The 14499-nt window shown below is 41.0% G+C and overlaps 1 protein-coding gene across 1 annotated transcript in view; it reads left to right on the plus strand.

Moving 5' to 3' along the window:
- The window catches only part of diaph3 (diaphanous-related formin 3), a 429281-nt gene that overhangs the window by 216540 nt on the left and 198242 nt on the right, over positions 1 to 14499 (plus strand). The window lies entirely within an intron of this gene.

Genomic DNA, 14499 nt, shown 5'->3' on the forward strand with positions numbered 1-14499 from the left:
GAGTGTATGTGTGTGCAATCTGCATGTAATAAAATACAACGTAATTGCTTTGGCTCTGTGTGTGAGCTGTCCCATCATTTAATAGTTAGTGATGACTGCACTCAAAAAGTCAATTGCAGATCACAGTTCACTCATACACCTGCTCCAACCTCCCAGACCATCCAACACCTGCCCCAAACCCCTTCATCACAGATTAACCAGCACCATCTTAAATTCATGAGAGATAATCATGACTATAGTGCAGAGTGAGAGAGTGCAAAATAGCATGATTAAAGTTTTTGATTTCCTCGTGAATTAATTCATTAATGTCACCATTGTTTGTAGAACCATAATACTGTTTGTCTTAAAGTTTAAATCTCTCGCTCTTGGAGCTGTTAACTAAAATTAAAAGCCAGAAGCAGAAAGTGCATTATTTATTTTACTTTGGTAACAGACGTTTTCTGCACTTTGTAGAGACACCAGTTTCACACACAGAATAAGAGAAAAGCAGATTGTAGTGCAGAAATGCAGTTTTTACAAGCCGCTCTTGTGTCTGTTTTTCTAGTGGACAATGATCTGTAGCCCCTGCCAGAGGGAAGACGTTCAAAAAGGTTGTGGCAGGGTCCGAGATAATTTTTTTGCTCCTTCTAGAGGTGTATAAGTCCTGGATGGGAGGGCAAAAGTGCATCAGTAATCCTTTTAGCAGTCCTTACTGTCCATGTAGCCTTTTATCCAGTTTGGTAGCTGTCCTGTGCAGCTCTATAACTGTCTGCAAAGTAGAATTAAATCAGCAGATCTTATGGCAGGTTAAACTTCTGGTAAAGGAAGTACCACACAACTCACAGCTTCACCACTGCTCTTGCCATATCAACTCTCATATTGTCCTACGACTGCACATGCATGATCGTCTCATCTGGCTGAATTAGTGAGGTGCGCCTGCTTTTGTTTCATGCGGAGGCAACTGGCAGGTCCATGACTAGTACTGTGTTTGAGAGAGGAGCGTTTGATGAGGGTCTGTAATGATGGACTTAAGTGCAGTGCGTGGGCAGATGAATGTGGATGGATAAAGGGCGACATTAGTTCGCATTGAGTAGTTTTTGTTATATTAAAGAGACTGAGAAAGAAAGAAAAAATGTAATGAGGCTTTAGCACTGATATGGCTGACTGACCTCAGCCTATATAAGGTTTGAATCTTTCTAACACTCCGTCATAGCACTGTTAGCTGTGTGTTGAAGTGCTGCTACTACTGTATTGTTTAAGCACTTGTCTTCTAGTTCACAGTTCTTTTGTGCACAGTGAGTGTAGTAGATAGTCTGTCTCTTTTACCCAATAAATGTGTAGTTTTCTTCAATAAACCTGTGAATTGAAATGCCATCAAATGGCCCCACTGCAATGCATATGTCATGCTTTGAATTTGAATACATGCAAATAACTGGATGCTTACCACTTGACAGTCTTTTGTTAAAATCCATAATGGTGATGTTTTAGAGATACAATCTGTAATATGATAGATTTTTGTGTGAACTCCTGCAAACATTTATAGGTAAAATTATGAAACGGATGAAAATGTGTATGTAGTAGGGGTGTAACGATACTCATGTCACGATTCGGTACAAATCATAATACTGAAATCATGATACATTGCTATTGCAATATTTTAAGCCTAAATAGTTTTATTATTATTTATTTATTTATTTTGTATTATTATTATTATTATTATTATTATTATTATTATTATTATTATTATTATTATTATTATTATTATTATTATTATTATTATTATTATTATTATTATCAGGACCCACAAAGTAATGTCTAGAGTCATACAATTATTTTTAGTCATCAATTATGTTTTTGTCCTGTTGTTTAATGTTCAGGGCTATTTTAAGCAGGCTACACTAAACACTGAATATAGGCTAAACCAGCCTGCAATGCCAACAAGAATTAGAAGGAAATAAATGCATATTGGGTGGTGTAACATTATCCTTTGGGAATAAAACTGATTACTGCTATCTCAGTGGCTGAAAGGTGTTGCCTAGTAACATAGAACATAAAAAACAATAAATGACAGCGTGAAAATAAAGGCATTATATAGGTAAATTAGCTGGCACTTATAGGTATAAATGCCCCATTTTTAATCTGGTTTTATCCAAACAATTTTTAACAACAGGGGATTGTAAATAACAAAATTTTAGTAAAAGTCAATGACTGGGAGGCTTGGATATTTTATTGATATATTTAATTATACAATTGAAAAACAGCCATGGGTAAATTTTACCACATGGCGGTTCTAGTGTTAATGTAGTAATGTCACTGAAACTTGACAAACTTTAATTTTTTACTAATGTAGTACACTTGCGCATTCAATGCAGGCATTTGTTGGATCTCTTACACAGGTAATCCACGCATGCACAGACTCTCCCGTGCTTGCTGTGTCCTGCGTCTCCCATTTTTAATGCACTATACATATAAGAATAAACCATCTCGAACGCTTTGAATAATCATACTACTAAAACTAAATGTGATTTAAATGATGTTTGCGCTTTCACTTTGAGGAGTGCAGTTCCGGCAGTGCAGCTGCGCTTCATATGATCAATGCAATCAATCACAGTTCTAATCGCAAGAAAGCGTGTCAAAATGACTATTCCTAAGCTGTAAATGATTAGTTCATCCAAAAATGTAAATTCTGCATTTACTCAGTCTCATGTTGTTTGCGCGTCACACAAGCATTTGAAAGTCCTTGTTTACTCCAGTATATGCGCATTGTAGTAATATTCATCATATAAAGCCATCGCATCTCTTCAGAAGATTTGGAATAGACCACTCGATTGATTTTTATGATGCCTTTGACAATTTTTGGATCTTCTAAGTTTTTAGAGGAATTGACTTTAAATGGAGGGACAGAAATCCATCAGGTTTCATAAAAAGATATCTTCATTAGTGTTTGGAAGTTGAACAAATATCTTATAAGTTTGAAACGACATAAGGGTGAGTACTGATGTCTGTGTGTACTGATCAGTAAACCATTCTGGGTTTCCTGTCATGGAATTAGAGATATTGATGTACTATGAACCCATGTTGTGACTTTTAGAAGTTTAGAAAATGTCTTCCTCAGTTTAAAATAATCTTCCTCAGCAGAAAATATTTTTGTAAGACAGATGATTTGAGCACATTAGGTTTCATATTCACTCATAACCAGAATGAAATTGGGATACTATTGTTTCCTGACACCAAAATGACTAATGATAAGAGGGAAAATTGCAGAATAAAAAAAAAAAAAAATACTCATTATAAGTGAATCTCGAAGTAAAAAAAAATATTAAGAGTGTGTTAACTTACAACCTTTGCTTTCTCTTGCATAGTGTTGAAGTATTTGTCAGATTTGGAGTTTCCAGCTAATGATACAAAAGGAAAATCAGTTCATAATCTTATTTTTGGGAGCTTTGAAAGAGCTGTTCTCTTAATAGCTGAGTTGATGAAATATTAAACATGTTAAAACATTATTTAAAAGTTAATCTTGGGTCATGACGCTGCTGCTGTCCAAATGCTGCGGCTTTAATATTTCATAGTTCTCTGTGGAGGAGGAATATGAGATCTCTCCACATCTTTAACCTCGCTTTTATTTGTCTCTATCATTTTATTTTTGTCAATACAATCTTCCATTTATCCAAAGACCAGGCTGAGTACATGGCATATATTTTTCAAACATGTATTGTGATGAATAAACAAACAGTAGACATACAAAGCTCCCTTGTTTCTATCATTTTAGTTTAGCATAGGGGTGTACCACGTATTTGTACCGAACTGTTTCGGTACAGGGCTTTCGGTTCGGTGCACCCGTGTACCTTTAACAGTTAACAGTCGGCTTGTTTTAAGCGCAGAACACGTTTCAATCCGAGTTCCCACACGACCATATTAAGTATTCAGTCCATTTTATCACAAAATTCCAACGATAAATGCCGTTTTGACGCTCTTTAATGTGACGTGACTGATCACTGTATAGGCGTGTCGGTTCAAGTGGTGGCGCGGCGCGTGAGTGAACGTGATCATCTCTTCCTAAAGAATAAACATGAATTAATATCTTAAGGTATGTTGAGGATACATTACAACTAACTGAAACGTATCATGTCGTGTAATCGCTCAATCAGTGTTTCAACGTGGAAAGACATCAATAAAACGGCGTGTAAAGAATGTCACGTAGCATTACATTTACCTCAGGCAGTCATTCAGTGTCCACAGCTGGTCAGTTCACTATATGAACTCTTTCACTAAATATATGCACTATATTAGCCTATATTAATTCTACTTAAACTGCTACTGATGTCTGGATTGTTTAATGTGTGTTTTACATCTGTCATGAAAATGACCTCCACTGTGTATAAATGATTATATTTCAACAACGAATTGGAGAAAAAACATAATTTTATAATTCGATTTAGAAGTTAATGCAAAAAACTGCCTTATGTGAAGTTTACATGTTTGCATACAATGTGTTATTTGAGTGTTGATTTATTATATCTAAAATAAATAGCAACTGAATTTATGCTAATAGTTTGGGCTCTGTTGTTAACCTTTAATATTATAGTAATTTGCAAGTAAGGGCACCCTATATAGTTTACAGCATTATCTTTAAGAAACTTTTAGTTATAATTCAATTAATTTAAGGACAGACACAATTTTTTCAGTAAACCACTGTTTAATAAAAATAAATAAAAAGTGATTTTGTAAAGCTGCTGTACTGAACCGTGACTTCAAAACCGAAGTACGTACCGAACCGTCAGTTTTGTGTACCGTTACACCCCTAGTTTAGCAGGATCTTTAAGAGTACTGTTACTTACATCCATTTTTTGGCCACCATGGATCAATTTAGTCATCCCAGATGCTTTGTCTCAGTTTCTAATTCTGTCTCTCAGTGATTTAATTATTGCATTGTTGGAATGAGAAATGTACATTTCTACTGCCAAAACAAAAGCGGATGAGACGGTAGTCATAGTTATAATGATGAACAACTTTTTTTACTTTTTCTGAATTAAGTGCGAGTGGTGCTTTCACATGCAAAACTCACCATCATATGTGTTGTGGGTGGTGGCAGACAATGTTTTCTAGCATTCGAAAAGAACTCAACGAAGCACAATGAAATATATATATATATATATATATATATATATATATATATATATATATATACATATATATATATATATACATATACATATACATATACATATACATATACATATACATATACATATACATATATATATATATATATATATATATATATATATATATATATATATATATATATATATATACATACATACAGGGTTCCCACGCTTCTTGAAAGTCCTTGAATTTCAGACACATGGATTAAAGGCCTGGAAAGTACTTGAAAACAAACATAGGTCCTTGAAAGTGCTTGAATTAAATGTGAACTACATTTTGTTAGAGGAGCATGGTGCTATTACAAAAATTGGCCTTTATGCGCTGCCAAAGACAGAAAAAACTGGGAAAAACCTGAAAAAATGGATTGTGATCACGTGCAGTCAGCTCTTCATAATGAGCACATAACGTGGAGCTTTTTAACTAGCTTAGTGCCAGGGAAGTGCAAATTCGGTGATGCTTGGCTCTGTGATGATCTACATAAAAATTGGTTTATCAAAGTTCCAACGTATAGCGCTTAATAAAGTGGTGTTTATCAGCGCAGCGTTCCTTTGTTTACAGAGGTTACTGGGGAAACCAATATATTTCTGCTGTTCCATAAGCGCCATCTACTGTCAAAGAGTGAAATTGCATTTTCAGCGCACCAGTTGGTTTGTTCAGACTAATGCATATTAACCCATATTTTTAAACAGCTTACACAGAGTTGTAAATGTTAACGGGTGGATCGATGAGAAGTTAATGTGCTTTTATAACATATCTAGAATATTAAGTTGTATTAATATATTAATATAGATATAAAGTTGTATTAGTATTAATATAAAGTAAGTCATTTTTACTAGGGGTGCACCGATCCGACTTTTTCAGTCCCGATACCGATACCGATGCCTGGGCTTTGTGTATCTGTCGATACCCGATACCGATCCGATATATTGTTGAATTAATAATAAACTGTATATCTTCCACCTTATACCTTCCTTGAAGAGACTAAAGGCACCAGACTTTACTAACTAAACATAACTAAGACAAAATAACAGATGTATGTAAGGTGTTGAATTCTTATTTATTTAAAAAACAATTGTGCATTCAAATCTAAAATAGAATGTAATCTAACTTCTTTAAATAAATAAAATGTAGCAGTGGAAACAAAAAACAGTGTAGGCCTATTGGTCAAACATACAATAGTAATCTGACAGTTACCAAACATTTTTTACACTACAGATAATTGTTTTGGTATATAATCATATCAATATTAAAAAGTAGCATTACAAATTAACAAATAGTCTAATTTTCTGCCATATGCAATTTATTAAAAATTTTCAGCTAGCTAATAACAACTTTGTTCTGGTTTCACCTCACTCCAGATTAAATGATTGTAGGCTAGGCCTTTTTATTTTACTACACATTGTCAACAGAAATAAGATGAAATACTGTTGATAATTAAAAATAATTCTTACTACCCACTCTTGCTAAATTGGGTAAGCACACTTGTGTTCTCATTTCAGTTGCGTTCTGAGTAAATTAATAAACTGAGTTCATGAGTTCAGTGTTGGACGGATCAGTTGTTCTGGCCAGTCGTTAAAATGATTCGGTTCAAAGGAGTCATTAGGTCACGAATCGGACATTAGCAGACGCGTTGTGTGCGAATCCCGTCTGTTAGAACATCGCGAAAGATGTCAACACACAGAAAACACTTCATAACTGGATATAATTTGTCTCCCGCTTATTGAAAGTATGCTTTATGTCAGCTGGTCAGAGAAGAGTCAATGTTTTTTGAGCGCAATTCACACCCAGTGATAATTCAAGGACAAAATTGTCCGAATGTGTCACGTGCAACATGGTTTCGGTCTTCCGAGCTTTTGATTTGGATTAATATGTGAAATATGAGAGCGAACACTGATTATTTTGAAGACCCAGAGAGCGCGCGCGGGGGAGGAGCTCTCAGATCGGTCTCTCTGTCACTCAGTCACGAGCGCAGCATCTGTTCTACATCACTCGTAAATCACAATAACTCATCAAATTAGGCTTTGGCCGTCAAAAAAATGTCAATGCAGGAAAGACCCTGACTTTGCAGTAATACCCTCGAAACAGCGACGAACTAGTTGGCGTGGCAAGCGTGAAATATCTCCTCCACACAGCCGACTCTCTGGCTCGCTCCCTTCTAGCAAGCGACACACGTGAAGCTGACGAATGACGTAGGTTCTGCTGCGACGGAAAAAAACACCTGGATCGGCTTGTGGATCTGTTAATTTTTCCGATCCCCGATCCAGCTATTTTGTCAGTATCGCGGCCGATATCCGATCCTAATATCGGATCGGTGCACCCCTAATTTTTACAGTCATTTTATGGTTTAGGATGTTTCCACAAACACTGATATCACCCTGTGCAGGTCTTAAAAGCCTTAAAATACATTTTTAAAAAGATACCATGTACAGGTGATTAATAAATAATTTTGCATATTTTTAATGCCTAACAAATAACTTTTCCATATCTTTTCATTTAATTGGAAAATTCATGTATACAATATTATCTCTCTATTTTGATGTTTTAATGAAGTAATGATTTATAAAAAAAGAAATCCAGTGTGAAATAAATGTTAAAAGCAGGAATTGTTAAATGTTAAACTGCAGCTCTCTTTAAAACTCGCTCCCTCTCTTGTACACTCCACCAGCCTTTCTCCTCATTAGATTTTTTAAAAAGTCGCATGCCCCTAAAATTGTATTTAGTTGTCAGTATATGCCTTAGCGTTACTGCAGTAATGATAGACACAGGTACAGTAGGTATTTGATATACTGTGCAGATTGGCAGTAACACACCCACCTTTAACGTATTTATTATGCATGATTTAAAATAAAAGGTGCTTTAAGAAGTCCTTGAAAGTCCTTGAATCTGGTGTGCATGAAAGAGTGGGAACCCTGTATTATTATATAAATTGTTAACTTGACATGGCATGCATAAAAACACAATGCTTTAGGTGGGACGTTCTGATAACTGTCTGAGTGTATATGGCTGTTGCTGGGCTTTTATGAGAATGCTTTCAAAGACGCAACTTCTCTAAGAGGATGATTTTATCAAAATGTGTGCATCTAGCATCATAAGATGTTAGCCGTATAAGATGCAGTGACTGCAGGAGATGGGAGGGACAGAGGGCACAGACTAATAAATGGGAGGGATAATTGTAGCCTGTACAGTAAATCAATACAACTCCTCACACCCAGGACTGTATGTAGCCTCAGGAAAGGCTGTTGATTTCCAATTTCCATGCTCATTAAAATGAAATGCGCCCTTTCCACTCTGTTAATTATGACGCTCTGCCAAGTTACTGTTGCAAACCCATACGCACACTCGTGCACACTCATCTAGACCTCAGATAACATTAGAATTCGCCTCAGCATGTGTCATCTTGTATATAAAAGATAAATATGAATATATAATTTCAGCTTTTTTTAGGTAATTTTTCTATCTTTCATTTGCTGTAATTTCATGCTCGTTACTTCTGATAGACATGGGAGCTGTACATTCAAAGCGAGTAGAAGGCAATATTTTTTTTTTGTATTTAACTGGATGAAAACGCATTGAAAACTCATTTTAAGCCTTTTTAATATCTGTCTGTAATCTAAAAGTCTTTTTGGGCATCCTATGATGCAGTTTAGAGAAGAGAATCTGAGCTCCAAATTCACATTTCTCCAAATGCACATTTCTTCTCTCTGTCCTCTCTGTCTTTCTCTGTGTCCATTCTGGTCTAGCAATCGTTCCTGGCTGGAGGCTCAGCTCATGTGCTTGGGAGAGATCAGAATGAAGGATTTGTGGTGGCTTGTCTCTCCCAAATCTACCAAAGACCAAAACATAAGTACTCCTAACACTTACAGAATCTCATTTATCTTTTCAAGTGCCTTAATTTGGGTATAAAACTCTGGCTTACCATGGTCAACTTAAAAATCAAATTTGATGCTTTGTATTGAACAATTGGTTTTTCATATGAAAACTCACCTAGGCCACATGAACAGGCTATTTAGTATTATGTTTTAGGATACTTTCATATGTCATAGTACGTTCTACAATCCTTTCAATAACAAAATATTGATTAAATTGAAGCATTACCATGGAGATAGATCAAGATGCATTTAACTGTCCTTGAACTTGACTTTCAGCCTTTAAATGTAGAGGTTCAAATAAATATGGCTTGTTTTCTGGGACAAAATTTTCATCTCGGCATCGCCAACTTTTTTTTATAAATTCCCACTGGACAAATCCATTGCTGGCCTACATTTTTTTCCCTCTTTATATTATATTGTGTTTCTCGCAAATCTGTCCAATTAAAGTATGCTACATAAAATGACTTGGAAGTGTCGTTTCAAGTTGATTTTAGATACTAACGCAAGCAGCTGATCCAAGCCTGTGGTCTGGTCTATCCCATCAGCCACCTAATTATCAGAAACATGACTTTCTGAGAACTTAAGGATGAAAAAAGAAGGGGAGAGAAAGGAGGAGTGTGTTATTCTCGTCCTAACATATTTCTTATTGAAACCCTGCACACGCTTTCTATTTCTCCATACTGCAGTCCTTTGACATTATCGCTGGCTGCAACATATAACAGAAAAGCTACATTAGCTTATTTTTGCCTTCGATTAAATCTCATATCTCTCATAAAGCAATTTTCCCATGAAACACAGATAATACATGACCGGGAAAGTCTCCAGCAGAGAGGATGGTCTGGGTATTATGGATGCGTTGTCACCGCTTGGCCTTCTCTCTCAGAGGAGTAGAATTAAACTCATGTCCCATAGCTCATAGCGGTTCAGAGGTGCCGAATGCATTGGTATGAATAGAGAGGGGTGTTTGTGATCCAATCAAAGCAGTACATCACCTTGACAAGGGCGCTAGTCGGGTCCCTAAACACACACACACACAAAGACAGTGACGCACACTCATATGCACCGAATATCTGATAAACGTAGAAAATGAAACCACTGATATTATGAACACAGCGTGTGTTGTCTTGGGAATCAGATGGGAAGCCTTTTTGGAAGTGATCTAAATTTTAAACATTTCCCACCTTCAAGGTTGTACGTTTGGATTTTGAGTAAAGCCGTTCGTGTTCCTGAAGAGCATTTAAATCTCTTTTTATGCTCATTTGGGAGGTTTTTCTTTGTAGTATTAAATTTATTTAGCCGGTAGACCCTGACCTGGCTTGAATGAGGACTATTTCCTCTGCTCTGAACTCAATAATTGATGAAGGCAGTTTTGTTTCTGTGAATTGAGAGTTGGAAACAATCAATTGCAAACAAAAGAGGAAAACATCTCTCTTCAGAGAGGTAAAACTTCTTAATGTGTTCTTCTGAAAAACCCACAGCAGGGCTTGACACTTACTTTTTTCCCAAGGAGCATGTTCTTGTCAATTGAAAAATTTAGGAGGAAAAAAACCCTTTAGATGTTCAATGCAAATGTATCAAATAATGTGTTTTACCTTAATGGGATAGAAGGGTAGATATACAAGCAAAATGATATTCTCAAAACTATCATTTTCAACATCTTCAAAATCAATATTTGGGGTCGTTAGCGACCCTATAAAATAAATGGGATAAAATCTTGATATATTGTTTCTAATTAATTGATTGAGGAATGTCTAAAGCCGGGTGCACACTGTGCGATTTTGGCCAAGATTTGGCCGTCTGAGACCATCCATCCATCCATCTTCTTCCGCTTATCCGGGGCCGGGTCGCGGGGGCAGCAGTCTAAGCCGAGATGCCCAGACTTCCCTCTCCCTAGACACTTCCTCTAGCTCTTCCGGGGGGACACCGAGGCGTTCCAAGGCCAGCCGGGAGACATAGTCCCTCCAGCGTGTCCTCGGTCTTCCCCGGGGCCTCCTCCCGGTTGGACATGCCCGAAACACCTTCCCGGGAAGGCGTTCAGGAGGCATCCGGAACAGATGCCCGAGCCACCTCAGCTGTCCCCTCTCGATGTGGAGGAGCAGCGGCTCTACTCCGAGTTCCTCCCGAGTGACTGAGCTCCTCACCCTATCTCTAAGGGAGCGCCCAGCCACCCTGCGGAGAAAGCTCATTTCGGCCGCCTGTATCCGGGATCTTGTCCTTTCGGTCATGACCCAAAGCTCATGACCATAGGTGAGAGTAGGAACGTAGATTGACCGGTAAATCGAGAGCTTCGCCTTACGGCTTAGCTCTTTCTTCACCACGACAGACCGGTACATCGACCGCATTACTGCAGAAGCTGCACCGATCCGTCTGTCAATCTCCCGTTCCATCCTCCCCTCACTCGTGAACAAGACCCCTAGATACTTAAACTCCTCCACTTGGGGCAGGAACTCTCCACCAACCTGGAGTGGGCAAGCCACCCTTTTCCGACTGAGGACCATGGCTTCGGATTTGGAGGTGCTGATCCCCATCCCAGCCGCTTCACACTCGGCTGCAAACCGTCCCAATGCATGCTGAAGGTCCTGGTTAGAAGGGGCCAACACGACAACGTCATCCGCAAAGAGCAGAGACGAAACCGTGTGGTCCCCAAACCTGACACCCTCCGGCCCTTGGCTGCGCCTAGAAATTCTGTCCATAAAAATTATGAACAGAACCGGCGACAAAGGGCAGCCCTGCCGGAGTCCAACATGCACCGGGAACAAGTCTGACTTACTGCCGGCAATGCGGACCAAACTCCTGCTTCGGTCATACAGGGACCGGACAGCCCTCAGCAAAGGACCCCGGACCCCATACTCCCCCAGCACCCTCCACAGGATGCCGCGAGGGACACAGTCGAATGCCTTCTCCAAATCCACAAAACAAATGTGGACTGGTTGGGCAAACTCCCATGAACCCTCCAGCACCCTGTAGAGGGTATAGAGCTGGTCCAGTGTTCCGCGACCAGGACGAAAACCACACTGTTCCTCCTGAATCCGAGGTTCCACTATCGGCCGGATTCTCCTCTCCAGTACCCTGGCATAGACTTTCCCGGGGAGGCTGAGAAGTGTGATCCCCCTATAGTTGGAACACACCCTCCGGTCCCCCTTCTTAAAAAGAGGGACCACCACCCCGGTCTGCCATCCCAGAGGCACTGTCCCCGACCGCCACGCGATGCTGCAGAGGCGTGTCAGCCAAGACAGCCCCACAACATCCAGAGACTTGAGGTACTCAGGGCGGATCTCATCCACCCCCGGTGCCTTGCCACCGAGGAGTTTCTTGACCACCTCGGTGACTTCAGCCCGGGTGATGGACGAGTCCTCCTCTGAGCCCCCAGCCTCTGCTTCCTCAATGGAAGACGTGACGGCGGGATTGAGGAGATCCTCGAAGTATTCCTTCCACCGTCCGACAACATCCCCAGTCGAGGTCAACAGCCGCCCATCGCCACTGTAAACAGCGTTGGTAGGGCACTGCTTCCCCCTCCTGAGGCGCCGGACGGTTTGCCAGAATCTCTTCGAGGCCAGCCGATAGTCTTTTTCCATGGCCTCACCGAACTCCTCCCAGGCCCGAGTTTTTGCCTCCACGACCACCCGGGCTGCAGTCCGTTTAGCCTGTCGGTACCTGTCAGCTGCCTCAGGAGTCCCACAAGCCAGCCAGGCCCGATAGGACTCCTTCTTCAGCTTGACGGCATCCCTTACTTCCGGTGTCCACCACCGGGTTCGGGGATTGCCGCCTCGACAGGCACCGGAGACCTTGCGTCCACAGCTCCGAGCAGCCGCTTTGACAATGGAGGTGGAGAACATGGTCCACTCGGACTCAATATCTCCAGCCTCCCTCGGGATCCGGTCGAAGCTCTGCCGGAGGCAGGAGTTGAAGATCTCTCTGACAGGAGACTCGGCCAAACGTTCCCAGCAGACCCTCACAGTACGTTTGGGTCTACCGAGTCTATCCAGCTTCCTCCCCCGCCATCGGATCCAACTCACCACCAGGTGGTGATCAGTTGGCAGCTCCGCCCCTCTCTTCACCCGAGTGTCCAAGACATACGGCCGCAGATCAGATGAAACGACCACAAAGTCGATCATTGACCTACGACCTAGGGTGTCCTGGTGCCATGTGCACTGATGGACACCCTTATGCTTGAACATGGTGTTCGTTATGGACAAACTGTAACTAGCACAGAAGTCCAATAACTGAACACCACTCGGGTTCAGATCAGGGGGGCCGTTCCTCCCAATCACGCCCCTCCAGGTTTCACTGTCGTTGCCCACGTGGGCGTTGAAGTCCCCCAGTAGAACGACGGAGTCCCCAGTCGGAGCACTTTCCAGCACCCCTCCCAGGGACACCAAGAAGGCCGGGTACTCCGCACTGCCGTTCGGCCCATAGGCACAAACGACAGTGAGAGACCTATCCCCGAGCCGAAGCCGCAGGGAAACGACCCTCTCGTTCACCGGGGTAAACTCCAACACATGGCAGCAGAGCTGGGGGGCTATAAGCAAACCCACACCAGCCCGCCGCCTCTCACCATGGGCAACTCCAGAGTGGTAAAGAGTCCATCCCCTCTCGAGGAGTGTGGTTCCAGAGCCCAAGCCATGCGTGGAGGTGATTCCGACTATCTCTAGTCGGAACCTCTCAACCTCACGCACAAGCTCAGGCTCTTTCCCCGCCAGCGAGGTGACATTCCATGTCCCAAGAGCCAGTTTCCGTGTCCAGGGATCGGGTCGTCTAGGCCCCCGCCTTCGACTGCTGCCCGATTCGCTTTGCACCGGCCCCTTACGGTCCCTCCCGTGAGTGGTGGGCCCACCGTCTGAGACAAATTTTGCAAATCCTAAAAGATTCCTCTGATCCTAGGCATGGGGACATAATGACGTGTAAAACTGTAAAACGGGAACATGAACGGAATATTCTAAAAGCAACTCATGTAAACACCTTAATCGGAATATTGTCTTATTCAGAATAAGGTCAATAATTAGATTACTGCTGTCCATGTAAGCGTAATTAGTGTCGAGCCCTGCACATGTTTGAGATAATACTCATTGTGGCTTTTTCCTCCAAAGCACCGGTCTCATTTTCTGCTCCCTAAGGTGTCTTTTGCTGATGAAGATCCTAAATGCTGTCTGCTGTGATATACTCACTGTGGGACAATGAGACTGCCATGTTAAATAGCCTTTGATCAGATAAAAACATTCAGAAGGCACACATTTCATTTTTTTGGTCTTGTTTTTCCTGCATTTTGGCTCGGCTTCTTCGCTTTATGTGGGACTTTTATTCATCGCAATCATTTAGGGTGGAAAATGTGGGTTTATTTTGGTTGCAGGGGGAGTTTTTGTCTTCATAGCAGGCTGATATGTGGGAGAGATGGCCTTCTGTGCACCACTGTTAATCTCACCGAGGAGAGATATACAGGCAGACATGGAGACTCTTCCACCCTCCAAAAATGTAAAGCACACCTCAG

The sequence above is a fragment of the Gobio gobio genome (genome assembly GCF_949357685.1).
Source record: "Gobio gobio genome assembly, chromosome: 19".
In the NCBI taxonomy this organism is placed as follows: domain Eukaryota; kingdom Metazoa; phylum Chordata; class Actinopteri; order Cypriniformes; family Gobionidae; genus Gobio; species Gobio gobio.